The sequence below is a fragment of the Lepisosteus oculatus genome, chromosome 11 (genome assembly GCF_040954835.1).
Source record: "Lepisosteus oculatus isolate fLepOcu1 chromosome 11, fLepOcu1.hap2, whole genome shotgun sequence".
Taxonomy (NCBI): Eukaryota; Metazoa; Chordata; class Actinopteri; order Semionotiformes; family Lepisosteidae; genus Lepisosteus; species Lepisosteus oculatus.
The window spans coordinates 8,496,569-8,515,525 of NC_090706.1; the positions used below are offsets into that span (position 1 = coordinate 8,496,569).

The window sequence follows — 18,957 nt, forward strand, 5'->3', positions numbered from 1 at the left end:
CTTTAAGTTAAATTATTGCAGAATTTCATTACCTTGAAAGCTTTTCTGCTGTTCCCTCCTTCCCCATTCGAACCCCTAATGTCTTTCTTGTAACCTCAAGGTCAGAATATTAGAATCTTTGTAAGTGCTTAAGGGTCTCCGTGATTAATGCACTGTACAAAGTGCCTTGAGATTATTCTGTACTGATGGATATAAAGATCCTGGACACTGCAGGTTTAAAGGTGCCCTGACAATGTCCTTGTTATGGATAGGCACCTTACAAGGTGATATGCTTGCCGTCTTTTCTTCATCATCAGTCCACTTATTTATACTTTTCTTTTACTTTTTTACTTTCTAATCCTGTTGACCTGACCTCCTTGCTGTTTGTGAATAATATTTTCTCTTTTGTCTACAAAACTATGTGAATAAAAGTGTTTTGGGAAATTTAAATGTAGGGTGTCAATGATGTCTCTAAAATATTCCACAAGATTGTCATGCCATTTTCTTATTTTATGCCTGAGCACTCTCTGGTAAATTGAAGAGCAGCAGTAGGTGCCAATAAACCCGGTTTGATTGCCAATATAAAATTTAGCACATGATCAAAAATATTTATTAAATCATATCAGGTGAAGAGTATTACTTTTCATTTTAGATTTAATTATTCATGTGACTATTCATGTTACTGAATTATATCTGTTTTTATCAATGTCACAAACCTGTGTCATGTTAAACATATTCACTCTGTGCTTGTAGCACTGTCATTCTCAAGCATATTTTGTTTATAGCTCATTGAAGACAAAGAACAAGCCCCTTTTGAGTCCCAAATGTATTTTTATAGCTTTGATTCTATACATTTATATAATTTTAGTTTTTACATTTTGTATCACAAGGATGAAAAGAAATACTGTATTTAAAGATGCTTAGATTTGCCTCAGATGTGAGGTAAATGGAAGATAGTTTGATTGCTATTTTTGTTAATATACTGTACCTGCCAATGAACAATCAACAGAAATAGTAAACTTTGGACCATAGAAGCTCAGTGTGCTCAGTAAAAGTTATGAAAGCCTGGCAACTTTAAAGTATTGACTATGACTATTGAATCATAACTGGGGGTTTATGGTAAGACGTTTTTGCTCAGTTATTGTATGTTAAGGTAGGTTATTGCTCAGTTAAGGTATGTTACCCATATGCCACAGTGTAGACAGTATACATGTGAAAAATAGGGGTACATTCACTGCTTTGGATCAAAGCATCAGACAGATAAATTAATAATTTATCAGGGCTTTCAGAGTTTTGCCAAAACTCCCATGGGATAACTATTACTACTGTACATCACATTGACTTGGAATTGGCAAACAAAGACATCACCTTGATTTGATGTCCTTTTAATGTTTTGAATTCAGTTATTGTAGACCTGGTAGAATTATCTCTAAAATAAATTAGGTATGTTGTGTGGTTTGATTCGGTTTGTCTTGTTTACCATTAAATCAGTATCATATGATTCAAAGTCAACCACGGTTCTGAATTCAGTGGGTGTTTCAGTTTAAGATGTTATCTTTTTTTCAATGAGCTTTAAATAAAGTAGCAGAGACCCTTCATTTTTTTAAACACTGTCATCTTTATTCTCCTAAAAGATGCTGTCATTAGATCACGATGAGTATGCATCTGACGTCATAAAACACTTTTCTAAGGAAACATCACAGGTTGTTATGCCAATTTTACAAATGGCTAGTTATGACTTGCATGTGATGGGATTCCAGAATATGACCCCAAAGGGATTCTCTTGAAAAGAAAGGCTGATGTCTATCATTTCTGTTATTCATTAATTTTTTAAGTACTGTTAAGGTAATAAACTGAAATCTACTACATGAAATCAGTTGCCTTTTATTAAGTGGATAGGTACACAACAGTAAATCAGAGAAGTGTGTTGTTTAATGTTCATCTACAAGTGTAAAGTTTGCAAGAAGAAATTACTCATGTGTGTTTTAAGCACGTTTGTATTTTCCTTGTCGGTGCATTTAGAATATTGAGTCTTGAGGTCACGCTGCTAAAAAGAAACTTTTCCAAAATGATTATTACACTTTAAAATATATGTACCTAAAAACAGTGTGAATCTCAATACTTAGCCAAAACAAAATGTAAAATGAAAAACATTCACAAGAACCTGAGGCTCTTATAACGCTGGCATAAGCAGTTTGTAATTGGTAAAATACTAAACCCATATTCTGTAACATTTTTGTCTTCTATATCTATTAATAACAAACAATTAAATTGTTATAGAGCTGTGACTATAAATTAACATTGGTATTCACGATGCCTATGCGACTACTGAACAGCATCTCGTGGTTATTCATTTGGAAGTTACCTGACAATTATATTCTTCTTGCATCTGTTAAGGAAGATATGTGTGGGCCTGAGGCACAAATTGGAAAATGCAACACTCTTGACTTCTGTAGTCAGTCTTCTATGGGAGTCAGGCAGTAAGAAAAATGAAAAAGATAAACCCAGACACTTACACTGTATAAAAGCAGACAGGCAGCATGCAAATCAACAAAGGTCATTTTACTTTTCTTTCATAGAAATATAAAAACAAATATACAAACAATACACAAAACAGGGCTACATTCTGTGGGAGGAATAAATGGAAGAAAGGCAGCATGAATGCTGTCAAGAAGCAAACAACACTAAAATTTGATTTTTCTTTTCATTTCATTCAAAGTGCATTAAGAAGGAGATCAACTGTCCTTTGGGCTATCCTAATTTTGTTGGATACTCCCAAAAACAGCATGCAGAGCCAAAGATTTGTTTTTAATATTTACTTGAGTCAGCTTGCTAAATGTCATGTCATGTTACATACATATCTACATTTTAAGTATTTGATAAGGGAACTGTAGCAGTCACTAACATTTTCCTTCAATCTTTTTTTAAGACATTTTATACATTAAATAACAGAAACATTTATTTTGAATTTTGGGAAATTAAGTTGTTTTTAGCAGATGAATTTCAAGAAAAGGGGATGTTTGAAGGCCATGATTTTTTTTTTAATTCTGAAGTGCTGTGATTAAATGGAAAGATCTGCACTGCTTTCACTCTACAATGGGGACTGCTAGTACAGTATGAGATGTTTAAAGCATTGCAGGAGTAATTTAGCGCTCTTGAATGTAACCATATACTTGAAGAAAGAAAAAAGATCAGGTGCGCTTTTTGATACAGGAGTGGGTGCCAATTTGGTGGCTCTTTACTCTCTAAGGGCTTGTCTCAATTACCCTAATGAGTCTGATTGACTCGCTCCCGACTGAAATGCAGTATGAGCATATTTGCCATGCAGAAGGGAGGCAGGTTAGCCAAGTGGCGGACCTTGAGGTTAAACTGAGCGCGCCTCTCTCCTAATGAGTGGGAGTTAGCTGACTGCCTGATGTAGAGCATGTCCTCATTTGTTGATGCTTCACAGCAGACGAGGAAAGAGACTGATTAAACCTTGAACTCCTTACAGATTGATTAAACATCAGACTTTTATTCCACCCTTCCCTGTTTCATTTTCATTCATTCAAATATAATAGGATTGACCCTGGGTATTTTTCTGATGTGTTGTCAGACAAACCTTGTTTTTCCTTTGCCTTTTGCAGATAATCAAAGTACATGCTCACTTTTAGTGCTTTAGAACCAGCAGATGTTTTACAAGAATTTAATATGTTACATACTGAGCATCAAAGGAAGTTAATCATTGTATGTAAATATGTTATTAGATAAATAAAGTATAAACGCATATTATGTATTTGGATATTGAATAGATGTTTTTGGTGTCATTTGATTAATTGATTAATAAATCAAGAAAGAAAAACATGGAAAGCAATCAATATGCCCAGTTTATCAAGAAAATAACACTTTTGTGCCATCAGTATGTTGGAGGCTGGGCTAAGTCAACACACTATGGCTCACCCTCTTTACTGTTCATATCCATCAGTTTCTACCCTGGCAAGACATTACAGCCAAACACTGTCTGTCAGTGATAGACCATGATCTGCAAGACACCTTGCCAGGAATAATAAGGAGATCCAAGTGTGATGGTCTAGACAAGATTGTCCTGTTGCTAGAGAACTCCACTTGTAGTGATTGATGGCAATAATGATGCACAGTGCTTCATTGATCAAGTATTGTAATGGGACTTTCTGCCCATCCTATGAAGTCATCCTGAAGTCATCTAACAACTTTCTAGTAGGGAAACACAAATCTTCATGTAGCTCATGTAACATTAGCTTTCTTGTGAGATGACAATATAACAGTTGTGCTGTGGGATCCCCCGCTTGCCAGACTTGAGACTGAATTTTTGAGGGGATGAGCTGGGACTCTGTGTGGCAGCTAGGACTCAGAAATAAGTGAATCGGCACGTGCTTTTTCTACCTCACATGATTTTTTTGAGCTTACCCTTTCAGGCCAGTCAGGGTGAATGTGAAATATGTAATAATATAAGAGTGCAAATAATAGTTCTTATATTCGCTTATACTGTACCACAACAGTGAATGTAAAATTACCTCCTGTGAAGAACCTCTTTCAGTATCAGTACGCAAGCTGTATAGTCTGCATTCCATTACTATTGCAACACTAAGCAATCTAACACCTATCTAGTCAACATTTCTATGTGGTAAGAAACATGTATCAGTGTTTTCAGTGATGATTATACTTTTCTTTCAATACAGACACATGTTTTGTGTGTACAGTTAAAAAAACAGAAACTTTGAAGACTGTGCAGATGATTTGTACATTTTTAATACCAAGAAACACTCTCTATTTAGAGTACATTGAAAATGTTCCAATGTATCCACAAACTTAATGAAATACTTATACGTCAGAGGAGTTATGGTGTTGTTTCTATATTTTTCACTTGATTAGCACAAAAAATTAAATTAGGTTTATGATTTCTAATACTGTACATGTATGCATTTACTCTGTTTATGTAAACATATATACAGTATACAGTATGCCAATAACATGTATATTTATATATTTATATTTTAATATATAGCATTGGTATATTACTTCAGAAATTAAGTTTAATAGTGTATTCTATAAGTATACAATAATATGGGTAAATATTTATTTTTAGCAAATAACAGTACTTTGTCTGGCACTATATTACTTTCGGGAAGCATTTTGTTCCTTTAATTTAATTTATTTCCAACACTTACCATGATATAGGTATAAAATTGAATACTTAAATGTAAATTTTCTTCTGATATGATTTTGGGGGTAGGATCTGTACATCCAAAAGTATATATGTCATAAGTATCCATGTAATTCAAGGTTGAAATAAAATTAACTAACTGATTGACTAAAATAGTATTTTAACATCATTATATATTCCCTAGAAAATGTGTTTTCATTGGGAAAAAAACCCCAAGAAACTGTTTCCTCATTCCTTCTACATCCTGCTCTCTTACCCCCTCTTTCCTCCTGCAATTTCTGTCCTGTGTAAAAAACAGTTTCCATTTAGACAAACTTAATGACCTTTCAAAGTTGAAAGGGAATCTTCATGCCAAATGACCCATAGCTCCTCATCAGATCCCTAATTTATGAGGGAATTTGTTTCAATAGGCTAGGCTGTGTTGAAACATGCTGAGGATATAGCAATCATCCTGGATGTCTTTGTCCATCTGGGTCCTGTTGGCCTGCATGTTGCCTGGCGTTTTGCAGATTTAGTCCATGCATGCCTAGGAATTTTCTTTTGCTTGTGATTTATCTGATTGGCACAGGCCTGAAACTGCAATGCCACTTCTCAAATCTATGTGTATAACCGTCAATAGCTGGAATTAAGTCTAGCTGGAATGTGAATCCAAGCTCCTGTCAGTGCTGACTGAAACCCACTGGCTAGTTTGAATGTGATTAGTCATTCCGGGTGAGTTTTCTAATAACTGTAATGGCTTCTAGTATAAATTATTGCAAGCTTGCCTCTCAGACACAATGTAGCCTCTAAGTCTAGTAAAGGATTTACGCACAGTGACGTTCTTTATTTTTATGTCCATGCATTTTAATTCACCAAGACAAATTGACAACTAAGCTTGAGAGGTAAGAGAAATTGCACAGATGCATTACTAATGTAATTAGTGCAGTACTGTAAAACTATTGAATATGTCCTCTTTGCAATAGTTTAATGCAGTTCTTATCTTTTCCCCACTTCCACTGCTACAAACACTCTTAAGATAAAGGAGCTGTTCTAGGAGATATTTGTGGAATTTGGCTTTAAAAAATTAACTGCCTACAGTCCTTTAACATGTTGCACATGCTCTGAAGAGTACAGATAAAACAAGCCAGTGTTTTAGTTTCATGCCTCTGTAGCTCCTTTGCCAATGATATGGAAAGTACAGTATTTTTAGTAGTCTGGGACGTTTGTGATATTAATAAGAATAACATAGAATTAGATAGCAACTGTGATCCAATACAAAAGTTATCACAATTAATATTTAATTGTTATTTGTGATACAATTGCAAGTACCATTTTAGTGTGTTCAACCATCTTTAGCAAATGATTCACTACTACTCACTCAGTTCAATTTTTGGGAATTTTCTAATATAAAAATGATTTTTAATTTTATGTTTCAAAACCCTGAACCTGATATACATAAAGTTTACCCAGCAAAGGAACAAGCAAAGGTTAATTCCATGCTGAAAAGAGAAGAAAAGAAACACAATGTTTCTGCTGTGGAGCCTTCTTCGTGTATGACACTTGTCATACCTGAAGAAGCCCCCACAGCTGAAACATTGTTTCTTTCCTTCTCTTTTCAGCATGGAATAAACTTTTACTTATTAATTTGCAGCCTACGAATGCTGATGCAGCTACCTACTTGAACAACTAAAGATTAGACAGGTTTCTATTGCAGTAATTAATAGCTAATATCAGTTTATAGTCTTTTTGTTTTTTGCTCAAGTTCTGTAACACTCAGTGCATTTTTACTCAGGTTGCTAGAAATGTTCTGTCTGTCTCACCATTGATCCTAAACAAACATCTTTCTCATCCCATTAGAATATTCCAAATGATTTTCTTTGATTTTTATGTTTTGAATTTTTATATAACTGCAAACAAGCATGCAGAACATCAAGCACTTATTTCTTGAGAATAGGAAGGCTTATTTAAAAAATTGAAATAAATACCTTGAATGTTCCCTCTAAATTTAATAGCTGTCAGTTTAAACTTGGAAAGAAAAGAAGGAAAGAGAAAAGCAGACCTAAAATCTCAACACATTGCCTGCCTCTCTAAGGACTGTTGTAAAAGGGGTTATAAAATATAGTGTCTGCAATCACCAGAGTCATAAATAACTGAGTGAGATGTTACTTACAGGAAACCGCAGTCTTACCAGTACTCCTTATAATTCTGTATTTTAAGTTTCCAGATCACAGCTCTCGCATTGAGCTCAGTAGCCCTTGTAATTAAAATTAATTGTTGCTGCTGCAACTCCCCAGCACTTAATGTCTTTGAACCCAAGGCAATATCTTCAAATCTACAAGCAGGATTTATTTATGAATATGGATATGCAATATATCATGCATAGAAAAAAAGGATATTTAGACTGTAATTGATTTTTTTAGCTATTCAGAAATGAATCTGTAATGCAAATTATTCGTCTTTGCAATTTCATTCTCCAAGATCTAAAGGTTTCAATAAGATGTCAGTTCTGTTTAAAACTACACAGCTGCTTTTTCTATACCAACTAAAGCTTTCCTGCAAAAATGCAAGTGTGTTGGCATGCCTCTTGTCATGTCTTTTTATAAGATTTTAAGATTTTGCTTCAGGCTTGCAATAAGATAGTCCAGGTGTCTGGAATGTTAACTGAATACATACAGGACGTGAAGAGAAAGTAATTTTTCAGTGCTTTTAATTAAAAATTAACTGTGTACTGTTTTCCATTTAGTCTACTTTTTGTTTTTCTTTTGGTACTTTGTCTATAGCAACTTGGGTTTAGTTTTATGAATGATGTTTATATATGACAGGAAGACATTTGAAAGAAGAATTGAAATACTGGCCCCAGCAATTTTGAATTTTTGCTAAATAGACTTTTGGATATATATATTATGAAGCAATTAATTAAAAAAATACACATTTTAAAAATCTATTTGCTATTATTTTATATTGTGATCAGTTCAGACTGGGGCATTTCTGAATTTCTATTTTCCCCGGTATAGGAAGCTGCTTAAAAGCTGTAAAGCAAGGTCCTGTGTAACATTAACTTGAGAGAATACTGGCTTTATTGATTCAGGCCAAGGTTAATTAAGATTTCATTTTGTGTAAGCCTAAGTGCTGGAACTTCTGAGTGAGACAGTCAGTCATGTTTTTAAACTCGATGAATGGCAGGAATGTTGGCATTAGTTAAAGATAAAAATTGGCCTCTTTTAAAAATGAAGTGATACGAACCCTAAATAGCTTAGCTACACAACATCATCAGTCTACATGTAATCCATGTCAATTCACTTAGAATCTAATTAACAGGAACATTAATGAATCAAACATCAAAAAAATTAAAGATGTAAGAGAACCATTTCATTGCTTTTCATGTTTGAATAATGGAACTAGTTTTATTTTCTTTGGTTTATTTAGGATCATATTTAAATAGATCTTTGACACATCCAACATGAAGGTAGAGAACAAACATTTCAGGACATGATATGTTTTTGGAATCTATCCTCAGGGGAAAAACTTTTGCTGGTTGCACTCCCATTCTAAGATGACTTTCCTAACACAGCAGTAACACTGAAACTGAGAGAATTTAATGCCAGAGTATTGCTTCACTTATACTATATGGGTTGAACTGTGCGAAAGATCCAACTTGACTTCCAGATGACCCAAAGAGATAGATATCAAGTAGATCTTGAGGAGGAAAGAGGAAGGTCATCCTGTGGCTGTGACAATGTGGGGACATAAGACCGCATATAGTGATGAGAGTGGAAAATGTGTATGAAAGACTACTTTTTCCTTTGCGGTCAAAGTTTTGTTACCTCTGCTGTGATCAAGTCACTCCGGTTTATCTGGAATCACCCAAGTGAGCTGGGCAAGAGTGTAAAACAATCCAAACCAGAAACCCATGCAAAACAATCCTGTCATATAAACCCTGTGTAATTTAGATTTGCTCTTATCTTGCCAGTAAGGTTGGATGGAATTGAGCATGATGAGGCTGGTGTTTTGACATATCAACATTTTGGATATGGACACATAGCCAATAAAAACAATCAGTATGTCATGTAAATGAATCAGTAAATCAATTGATTATGATGACAGGATTTACACAATCAATTTGTTTAATGAGAGTAACCTTTTGAAGAGCAGTTTTTCATTTAAAGGGCATGTTCTGGGGTGACTGATAATTGCTACAATAACAGCAAAACAAAGAAACTAATATGTCTGATTCACAGCAATGACCACACTGCTCTTTTTGTTTACTTGTTCAAAGCACAGGAGTATTTAAAGTGGTTATACATTATTAAAGTTGTTTTCCATATATATTTTGTATGTTATAACAACCAGAGCACCCTATGACATAAAAATAATGACTCATTACACTGTATCTCCTAGAAAAATACTTTAGAACAACATGGATTTTGGTGCTAAAATAGTTTCCAGTCTTATGCACAATACTTCACTTCTTCTCCTCTTCTTAAGATTGCTTTTCCTGTGGTGTAAATACTATTATATTATATAATTGCACTTAATGATTTTTTTCTACTTTTACCTCTTTAAATATGTTTAAAAATATATTAAGATTTTCCAATTATGTACAATTATTTTTATCCTTTCAAATTGGAATGATATCACTCCCTCCACAAATACCTCCATCCATTACAGGCTTTCAAAATCTTAAATATTAAGATGAGCTTCTCACTCAGTTTTCTGGTATCACTAGTCTAATTTTAACAGTACCTCCAACACTAAAGCTGAGCACCCAGCAATTATCCTGGTGCTTATCAACGGAATGCAGATTCCTTTCTGCTTGATCACTTCCAGTCTTATTTTAGGAAATGAGGCCAGACAAGGTACTCCATACAAGGTATCAGTTTAATATACAGTCAAGTAGGGAACAATGATAGGCCTACCTGCATGTAACCACTTGAGTGGAGTGACAGTAAGTCTGAAGGGCTTTTCCCAAAAGAATCCTTGTTTCTTCTTCGAGTATCAGGAGAATTAGCCATCACAAATATGGGATCTGGCACATCTCCTCTGTTTGACACAAGCCATCAAGCAAAAAACTACTTCAAACAAAAAGGGAGAGGTAGCCTTGCAAACCCTTATCTTGGAAAAGTTAAGGGTTTTGGTGTTGGGGTTGGGTGGGCCCTGCAGGCATGCCTCTCATAAACCCCCTCTGTCATTGCTCCCTGTCCTCACCACAGAGCTTTTGAGCCCACTCAGTGGAAGTGGAGATAGTTTATACAGCTAGGAAAACTGCAAACACAGGAGACAATTGGCTCCTGCCTTATCACTCTGTGCCTTAGTTGCAGACGCAATTATGCGCAACATTTCTCTGTCAGACCCTCTTGACTTTCAGCATTTTTCTCCTGTTTTTTTCCTTTATTTTAGGACAAGCAATGTCAGACGCCTTCGTCTTTTTTTCAGAAAGCTCTATATTGCAGGTCAGCTGTGCATTAGCCTCGGCCCATCTCCAAGATTATAGTATAGAGTGAGCATAGTATATTATATCTCATCTTCTGGCTGATAGTTTTTAACAATGAAATCCTCTTTTCTCAGGACCGCATAGAAAATTGCCTATGATATCTCTAACCTTCTGCTTTAATAAATCCTTTCAGTGCAAGAAAGAAGGCAAGAAGCATGGAATTTTAGTGCTGTTTGATCACGTATGCAATAGTGGCGCTGTAAAATTTGAATGTCAAATGTAGATAGACTTTAGCAAGATTCTGTAAATCTTTCTTCCAAGATTTTATATGGGCAGTATGCACTCCACCTTTAGAAAAGGTTATTATAAAGAAGTAATAGAAGATATTTTTTCACATGGCCTTCTAAACTGCTTAACATAGGTTTTTAGAACCTTTTTCTTCGATGAAAATAAATACAGGCTATCTATAGTCATTGTATTTCTTTGCAAAGTAAAACAGGGCTTGAGTAAATAATTCTCTGAACTGAGTACATCTACATTTTTGACTACGCTCCAAGCGTAGTATGACGTATGATACTGAATACAATGCTGTTTGTGGTTTATAATAAAGCAGCATATAAAAGATAAAAAGGACATAATTCAATACAAATACAGTACTGTTCTGTACTGTTCAAATAAGTACTATTCCATCTTACATTGTCCGAATACATACTGTACCATTAAATCTTTTAAATATTTTTGAGCAAAAATAAATAAACACTTATTTCATTACACTTTCAAGGTCGTTTAAAAGGGGATTTAATTAATTATTTTTCCCATATTGGTGTTCAATAGCAAAAGCTGCATGATCTACTTAACAGCAATACAAAGATACATTCATTTAAAACCAACAGTTGGCTAAAATACTGGACATGAGGGATAGACCACTGTGCTGTTTTCCTGCCAGCTCTTATATTGTGCTATTTGAAAAATATGAAATATTATTGAAATTTATATGAAAAGGCACAAATAAATTAAACATGAACCTGTTGTCATTTCAGATCATTTTACACTAATATTGCCTATTTGTCTGACCCATTGACCAAGGATTTGCATCATGACAGACCAGAAGAAACAAAGCTTGTATGATTTAATATCTGTGCTCAAATCTGGCATACATTCTTATTACTGCATGTGATATTTTCAACTTAACATCCTGAGAAACCCAACAAGCTAATGCTGTGGTGTGGCTCCAGGAGTACATTGCCATGTATAGTTCTCCTACCTTGTGTCTGATCTCTGTATGGTTAAAAAAACAAGCTACTGTGCCACTGCAGGGTTCACATTGATGTGAGCATTCAGTATGACGGCCTATAGCTGCTATGTCCTTTAGCATCTCCACAGGCCGACATGTAGAAGCTAAAATAAATGGAAGAAATGTTTCATCTCATCGGTGCTCGTGGTTAAAAGTGTTTTTATTGAAACGAAACAGCCTGTTGAGACCCACAGTGTGAGTTGCAAGGTAAAATGCCAGATATAACACTACTTAGAGAGACAGACTTAATTCTTTTGTGGTGGAGCAGGAATCATTTCTCTTATTTCTACCTAGTTGTTGAGACTTTGACAGGTCTCTGCTTTTCTTAAACAATATGAAAATCTCGAATAAACAAGGTACCATGCTTAAGATGAAAAAAAAGTGAATTTTTCTGTAAAATGAAAAATGCTTTCTGAGTAACCTTTCCTGTTGGACACTGCTTTTTCGCATAAGTTGGAATCACGTGCATCAGCAGTAGTAACATTTATCTTAAAGGAAATGGGGCAATTCAGTTGCATTTAATGTGCAAGGTGAGGATGCGAAGAAGAGTCAGCTGTCCTCTGTCCACCTATTCTATTGAGAAACAGAGCTTCGCTTTTCAAAGCTGCTGTGCCTGAGGTAGTAATTCACTGCGGGACTATTGTCTGGTAAAACTGGGTCTTTAAATAGCTGAGTGAGACAATAATCAGCACATATTGCCTCCAACTAGCCTAAAGCTGTGCGCGATAGAGAACTCTTTCCAGTATTTGCCACTATGACGACAAATTACCCCTTGCAAGATAGTCTATTACACAAGTGAAAACCCTGCAGTGATTGAACTACACAGCCAGAGCATCCAGATAAACATGTCAATTCATTCAACTCCAGATTTGACATGATGCAAATATACTCTGTTACTGCAGTATAGTATTTGGCTGCCTTGATAACGTGGGATAACTGCCTTTATGTACAGCATCTGCAACAAGCCCTCTGGCAGCTGCTTATTATTTTATTTTCATGTTCTATATGAAATCTGAGCAGAGACAGTACTGTCCTTTTATTAAAGTATGCATTTTTTTTCTTTCTAATCATTCTTTTTCCACAAGAATTTTGTTGGGTGTGCTCAGCCATGAATCCTTGATGCAGGACCTGAAACCTTAAATATTATTCTTGCAAATGTAAAGAATTAAATCTTTACATCTATACATATCTATACATATACTTGCCATATTTTTATTAAGAAAATCACAGTAAAATGTTCATGTCACGATATTAGTTCCCCCTCCTTAAGGGTGCTCCAGCCCCATCACTCAAGACTTTATTCTATGCACCTGCTCCCTATTCCCAGCCCACCTTAAAAGCCAGGCGCTGACGCTCTTCCGGGCTCTGCATCTGATTTCCATATCGTGCGAGTCCGGGACCTGGAGGCGTCTGGTCCCGTTAAGGTTTTAACCTCTGTTCCCGTTCCTGTTCCCCGTACGCCGGTTCCGACCCAGCCTTCGTGGTTTTTAATTCTTTGTTCTGATGGATCTCCTGGTTTTGGACTTACTCTTGCGTTTTGGATTTTCCCTAAGGACTACTCTCGGATTGTTCGCCTCGGCCACACCTCCCCCGTGCACCTTGGACACGCCCCCTTGTCTTCAGCCCCGTTTTCCTGCATGACGTTTCCCTAGTGTTTCCCCACTTCGTCGGACTGTGTCGTCCGCATAGGGTCCGGAAAGAACTGTTCGTTACAGTTCATTAACAACTATTATTTGAAATCATGTTTAGTAGTTTATTCTATTATTCCTAGCATTTATCTATAAATATTCCTTTTAGAGTAGATCTCTTACCATGTTCTCTTTTTACTTATGAGTTCCTTCTTTATACCGTAGGGTCAGTCAGTTTATACCCATCTATTGAATTCGTTTTCAGATTAATTAGTGCTTTACAGAATTTCCAGGTCATCACCCTGGAATGGCTCACTATGATACAGAACCAAAATTGAAAAAAATGCACAGAGAAAGTTAATAACTTGAAAATGATCACAGTTCCTATTCAATTTGTGTAGGTTCTGGAACTTAATACCTGTACCTGGAGTTAGTACCTGTAAATGTATTCATTCAGTTTTGACTGGAGGTATGAAAAGTGTAGAGCTCAGGCAGGGGAATGCAAAGTGGCTCCCCAAAATTTGTATTTTGATCCTCTTACTGTATATTTATTAGCATGATGCACATGACACTGGTGGTACCTTGAAAAGGAGTTTTAAATAAGCCTTAGTTATCTTTAAGCCTGTTGCGCTCTTGAAACACTCCATTCATAATTCAAATGGACTGAAGAGAATATCAGTACTTCAAAGCTAGTTTAACTTTGCTGTGCTCTCATTATAAACTCTCTCCTTGGAAGCCAAGTGTTTTGCTTGATATAACAAGTAGCATATTTTAATGAAGGCGAAATTTAATGGGGGCTTAATGTAGCTCAGATCCAAGGTATAATAGCCTACTATCAAAGATAGTGATGAAATGGAGAATTCAGTAATCAGAGTCAATTGAAATCTGCAGACAAACATGACTTGGTAAATCCTAGAGTGAAATGGAGGAATGAAACTAAGAGTAAGAATTTGCTGTTAGCAGTAAACACTTAATTTAATGTTAAAATTTCAACACACAAAATTGGCCACACCATATTGAATATGTGTTTTGTAGCTCTGCATTGTTGATCGTGGCGATGACTCAGTAACAGCCATTTCATCCAGATTAAAGAATGAGGAGAAATTGTTTCTACTGACAATTTTGACTAAATATTCTGAAGTATATAGAATAGCAATAAAGTAACCAAACACTGATAAAACACTGACAAAACTGAAATACTGATGAATAGTAAAGTGCTCTGGGAGTGTGCTGTGAATTTTGTTTTAATTTGGATGACTTCCCAATTGCTTCATGTTTCACACGTTTAACTATTGTTTATTTATTAGAACAATAATATGAGTTTTACTCTTGTTTATTAGAACAAGGTTATTACTTAAAATGCCCCTTTACCAAAAGCAAAGATGGAAATTGACAGGTAAAATATAGCTCATACAATATTATGATTATTAAGAAGTTTACAGCATGTATAGTTTTGGTTAATGCTAAAGTTATTCTAATCCACCACAATATGACATCCATTTATGTAATGTGTATACAGCATCAATGTACGTATGTCTTTAAATGGGGGTCACGCACAACTGTACTTGCAAGCAGTGACTGATAATCTATCATAAATATCTTAATTTCTGATTAATTTCTAATTAATTAGCTTTCTGATAAACATTATGTCCCATTAACTATATCAATTATTTACCTTATCTGTGATTTGTTTGCCTTAATTATGCTCCGACTGTAAATTTCTGATGCATGTTTTAATCAGTTATTTTCCGGACTGTGAACTCTCACTGTGACACCCGGATCTCTTCTTTGAGTAAAACATTAATTTAAACAGCTGTAGATTAAGTACATTGGCATCCCTGCATCAAATGATGAAAAGACATCATTATTATCAATTACAGCCTCTTGAAATTTAAGGACATGTTCATTTCCTTGAAGGGGACATGTCAATTTTGGAAGATTATAAATGGCTAGCCATGACTTTTTTATCTCCTGTTTATTTTTTATAATAAGAAGATCACTTATTTAGTGAGGAAGTCTCTTCATGTTGAATTAAAAAGATAAAATTAGGAATAATAAGAAATCTTAAAAAAACTTGTTTTATTATGGATGCTCATTTATTTTGATATTTTAGATCAGGTAGTTAATACAATCCAATGTTAGTGTTACAGCTAATACCAACAGTACAATTTAATTAAATTGTTAATTGAATTGATAACATTAAGTTGTTTAATTAATTGTATTATTTGTAATGAGGGAAACCAAAGACCAATTTCGACTTTTAATGGACAATAAAGTCAATCTAATCCTATTTAAGACACTTTTGATAGACTTTCTTTGGCATTCTAGAATACTTAAATCTGTTGTGCGTTTTTTAGATAAAAAAGGAGGGCAGAAAACTATACTTTTCCCTGTGCTAGGGTGTGTAGCAGCTTCTCAGAAAATGTGACCTACACACTCCATGTGAAAGGAATTTATTATTTAATTGGGCAAGTGAAGATTAGGAATTACCTCAACTGCCAAGTGGCCATGACGCTGCAGCATTCTGAACTGTTTTGCTCTTTTTTTTGCACACACAGTCCTCTTCTCTCCTCAAATAGTTACTAAAAATGAATTCTAAATTGTTTAAGAAACCCCCCAGCTTACCTTTTTATCCCATCTCCTCAAAGTCATTTATTATCTAAAGCAGCCTCTCACAAGTACATGTGTCTGTCAAGGGGATTAGTTCAATTATTGCATTCATTTCATTTGTACATTCTGTTTAATTTCATTAGTACTAGACAATGGTTTAAAATATTGCAGCCAAAATGTCCTGCATTCCTAGGAATTGCAAATCTTGAAAAGTTTCTAGCCTTTCTGTTCAAGACGAGACAGAAAAACATGAATTGCATTGTGCAATTTAATTTATTCTTTTATTGTTCGTTGTCGCTACAACAAACTGCAAGAAACAATATGTTTAAATAGTATGTTTCATGTGTGCTCATAACGTAAGGAGATTGTATTACCAAAAAGCATCTGCTCTGAACAGAGGATTTCAGGATCCTATGTCTGAATTTAAGACAGGTTTGATTCAGGGAAAGAAAATTAGGAGACGCATAAATACTTTACCATGATTTCTCCATGTAGCAGGTCCCTAGGAAAACTGAATGAGGCTTAAACATAATTTAATAAATATATGTTCATTTCTTAGCCTGCAGTAAAAAACACAGACTGTATGATGGAGGCACTGCCGCTGTCTCAACATGGTTATATACTGTACAAGTCCACTCTGCAGCATAACACAGTCCAGGGATAGCTGAACCTTTTGTTCCAGGGTGCTGATGGAGGGAGGCTGACCCATCCATCAACCCTTGTATAATTTCTTATAAAATTCTAAACTCAGCTTGAAAGATTGCTAGTTTTGCAGACACAGAGAAGAAAGGTTATCTTGACACTAGGTGGACAGTTGAGAGTTTCAGAGCAGCTGCCATGATTAAGGGGTTAATGAAGAGCAAAGAGATGCATGGGGAAATGAATTTCATGGCACATTGTCCACAGGGTCGAGTAAACTAGAATCCTTGGGAATTTCAGCACAGATGCTTGCAACCACCATTTTTAATAGGACATATTTTACAGCTTTCAATGTAATCCTGTTTGGGCTCATGCATTTCTTTAAAGATCTGCTTGGGAACTTCACGCTCAGAGCCCACACAACAGGATGAAATCAGAAAACGGGGGAGTGTTGGCAAGGATCCAGAATTGCTCCAGGAGGAATTTTATCATTCCCCTTGGGTACATCATTGCATTTCATTTTTATTACATCAAAAACAACCTGTATTAAAATTCAGTTCTGTCATGTTTGCCTCAGTATAAAATATGTAATTTAACAAAATGTGCTTTTGGATTAAAATTCAATAATGAATTTCCCTGTTTTGCTGTTTTCTCAACCCTTTACCTACTTTTATGGTGTTTAACTTTTTTATGATTTCAGTTTCTAATATATTCCCTTAAGTGAGTACTTAATGTTATCTTCACATTCCAGATAATTTATTTCTTACTGTGTACTCACTGATACTATGCATTTACTGATATATACATTGCTGTTGTTGCAAAGCGTCTTTCAGGACCCTGTGCAGACGACACAATCCGGAAGTGAACACACACAGGGAAGAGACGAGGCACAGGGCTGGTATGAGAGGGGGCGTGGTCCAGGGCGAACAGTTCAAAGGGAGTCTAACGGGAAATCCGTGGTGAGGCAAATGTCCAGAGCCGGGTGATCAATCCAAGATGAACAAGACAAAGTTAAAAGCCGGAGCGGGATCTGGCAAGGGGTCGTAGACAGACGAGACAAAATTAAAAACCGGAGCGGGATCCGACGAGGGGTTGTAGACAGACGAGACAAAGTTAAAAACCGGAGCTGGATCCAGCGAAGGGTTGGGGGCAAAAAGGGCGAACGGAACCAGGCATTCCAGGTCCCGGACTCGGCTGGTTCAGGAAACCAATGCAGAGCCCAGAACAGGGTGAGCGTCTGGCTTTTGTAGGGAGGCAGGAACAGGGAGCAGGTGCACAAAATCAACTACAAAGTGAAAGAGCCGGAGCGCCCTTAAGGGGGAGGGACTACAATCGTGACAGCTGTATGCTGTTGTTTCTGCATCAATTTATGCTTAAGGTTTCATGCAAATAAGCTATTAATCTTATGTATTATTTAGTTTAAAGGATTTGTCAAAGCCAGGGACTGGAACTAGACATTGTGCTACAATTGAAAGTGTGTCACTAGTAACCGTTGGCCTCACAGCAGTGGTCAGAAACAGCAATACACTTGTTACACACTCTTTTACCTGCTTCAAAACTGCATTCCCTATTCCACCTCCTTCCCATCTGCCTAGGTGATGCACTCATCTCTCAAAAAGATCTCAGAAAGATCAAAACACACAGAAGACACCCATCTCCTGATAATCTTGCAAGATCACCTTCCTTACTATACGACAAGAGCAAAGAGCAGTGTGGATATCTTCTTCATAATACATTTGACATCACTATATCAGTTTTCTGAAGCTGTTGTATACTTTAAATATAAAACATTAAGCTCATGAAATGTATTTTTATGTGTTAACAATCATGCAAATATTGTGAGAATGATACATTATAGAGACAGCTTTTTAAAAAAAACTGGCAAAATGTATTTATCTTTAAACTATTGTTTTTATATAAATCTCTTATTCTATGACTGTTACAGCGACAATGCTTTTGAGATACTAACGATGTTCTAATTCAACTTAACAGTCAATTTTCAAGTCCTTAAAATTTTAAACTCTCATAAAATACTCTGCATTAGGGCTAGTGATTTTTCATTCAATAATAAATGACAGTGATCAGATCTGCATACATAATGAGATTTTGATGAAAACTTCTGGATTGTAGCATTCAGGCTCTTTGCTGAGTTATTAAAGTCTTTGTCTAGAAGGCATTACCACTACAGAATAACAACAGAACACCTAAGAAGTGC

At 35.6% G+C, this 18,957-nt stretch overlaps 1 protein-coding gene and 1 long non-coding RNA gene across 3 annotated transcripts in view; one reads left to right on the top strand and one right to left on the bottom strand.

Moving 5' to 3' along the window:
* The window catches only part of LOC138241793 (uncharacterized), a 40,195-nt gene extending 29,856 nt beyond the window's left edge, over window positions 1-10,339 (bottom strand). The window contains exon 1 of the long non-coding RNA XR_011191066.1: window positions 10,057-10,339. This is a non-coding gene — a long non-coding RNA (uncharacterized lncRNA). The remainder of the gene's footprint in view (window positions 1-10,056) is intronic.
* Window positions 1-18,957, top strand: part of pacrg (PARK2 co-regulated) — a 105,895-nt gene that overhangs the window by 27,335 nt on the left and 59,603 nt on the right. The gene's annotated exons all lie outside the window — the stretch shown is intronic.